Raw genomic sequence first — 2500 nt, 5'->3', positions numbered from 1 at the left:
ATAAACTATAAAATAGTTGTATAGAATTTAGTTTAATTTTATGGATTCAATTATATATGAATATATATTTTTTTTAATTAAAAATTCTGTGATGCTATTTTTGCATACCAACAAAAATAGCATCAACGTTCCAAGACATCATTGAAAATTAATAATATCGGTTACTTGATAAACTATAAAATAGTTGTATAGAATTTAGTTTAATTTTATGGATTCAATTATATATGAATATATATTTTTTTTAATTAAAAATTCTGTGATGCTATTTTTGCATACCAACAAAAATAGGATCAACGTTCCAAGACACCATTGAAAATTAATAATGTCGGTTACTTGATAAAATATAAATTAGTTGTATAGAATTTAGTTTAATTTTATGCATTCAATTATATCTGAATATATATTTTTTTCAATTAAAAATTCTGTGATGCTATTTTTGCATACCAACAAAAATAGCATCAACGTTCCAAGACATCATTGAAAATTAATAATATCGGTTACTTGATAAACTATAAAATAGTTGTATAGAATTTAGTTTAATTTTATGGATTCAATTATATATGAATATATATTTTTTTTAATTAAAAATTCTGTGATGCTATTTTTGCATACCAACAAAAATAGGATCAACGTTCCAAGACACCATTGAAAATTAATAATGTCGGTTACTTGATAAAATATAAATTAGTTGTATAGAATTTAGTTTAATTTTATGCATTCAATTATATATGAATATAATTTTTTTCAATTAAAAATTCTGTGATGCTATTTTTGCATACCAACAAAAATAGCATCAACGTTCCAAGACATCATTGAAAATTAATAATATCGGTTACTTGATAAACTATAAAATAGTTGTATGGAATCTAGTTTAATTTTATGCATTCAATTATATATGAATATGTATTTTTTTTAATTAAAAATTCTGTGATGCTATTTTTGCATACCAACAAAAATAGGATCAACGTTTCAAGTCATCAATAAAAATTAATAATATCGGTTACTTGGTAAATTATAAATTAGTTATATAGAATTTAGTTTAATTTTATGCATTCAATTATATATGAATATATATTTTTTACAATTAAAAATTCTGTGATGCTATTTTTGCATACCGACAAAAATAGCATCAAGCAAAAATATCACTTATTTTTCCAATTTTCGACTTGTAGAACGATCAAGTATACTATTCTTTGGATTCTAAGATTTTTTTCAAGTGATTATTTTCAAAGTTGGGAAAAATGAAAAATTATTCTAAGTCCCCATTCGTAGTTCTTTTTGATTCGTATTGCTTCGGCGCAAAGTAGGTAGGGACACTTATGGATTTCTCAATTTTTGGATAGGGACAGCCGGATAGCCGTCATTCAGCATAAAAGCTATTGTTATATGCATAGTTTGATGTGAGGAATGGGAATTGATTGAAATTTTCACCCGCCAATTGCCGGCTGGCCTGATTTTAAGGTTTGAGAATCTTGACAACGATTTTGCATACCGACAAAAATAGCATCAAGCAAAAATATCACTTATTTTTCCAATTTTCGACTTGTAGAACGATCAAGTATACTATTCTTTGGATTCTAAGATTTTTTTCAAGTGATTATTTTCAAAGTTGGGAAAAATGAAAAATTATTCTAAGTCCCCATTCGTAGTTCTTTTTGATTCGTATTGCTTCGGCGCAAAGTAGGTAGGGACACTTATGGATTTCTCAATTTTTGGATAGGGACAGCCGGATAGCCGTCATTCAGCATAAAAGCTATTGTTATATGCATAGTTTGATGTGAGGAATGGGAATTGATTGAAATTTTCACCCGCCAATTGCCGGCTGGCCTGATTTTAAGGTTTGAGAATCTTGACAACGATTTTGCATACCGACAAAAATAGCATCAAGCAAAAATATCACTTATTTTTCCAATTTTCGACTTGTAGAACGATCAAGTATACTATTCTTTGGATTCTAAGATTTTTTTCAAGTGATTATTTTCAAAGTTGGGAAAAATGAAAAATTATTCTAAGTCCCCATTCGTAGTTCTTTTTGATTCGTATTGCTTCGGCGCAAAGTAGGTAGGGACACTTATGGATTTCTCAATTTTTGGATAGGGACAGCCGGATAGCCGTCATTCAGCATAAAAGCTATTGTTATATGCATAGTTTGATGTGAGGAATGGGAATTGATTGAAATTTTCACCCGCCAATTGCCGGCTGGCCTGATTTTAAGGTTTGAGAATCTTGACAACGATTTTGCATACCGACAAAAATAGCATCAAGCAAAAATATCACTTATTTTTCCAATTTTCGACTTGTAGAACGATCAAGTATACTATTCTTTGGATTCTAAGATTTTTTTCAAGTGATTATTTTCAAAGTTGGGAAAAATGAAAAATTATTCTAAGTCCCCATTCGTAGTTCTTTTTGATTCGTATTGCTTCGGCGCAAAGTAGGTAGGGACACTTATGGCTTTCTCAATTTTTGGATAGGGACAGCCGGATAGCCGTCATTCAGC

Source organism: Diachasmimorpha longicaudata, unplaced genomic scaffold (genome assembly GCF_034640455.1).
Source record: "Diachasmimorpha longicaudata isolate KC_UGA_2023 unplaced genomic scaffold, iyDiaLong2 ctg00000199.1, whole genome shotgun sequence".
Classification (NCBI taxonomy): domain Eukaryota; kingdom Metazoa; phylum Arthropoda; class Insecta; order Hymenoptera; family Braconidae; genus Diachasmimorpha; species Diachasmimorpha longicaudata.
Note: the sequence above shows the minus strand (reverse complement) of the source record.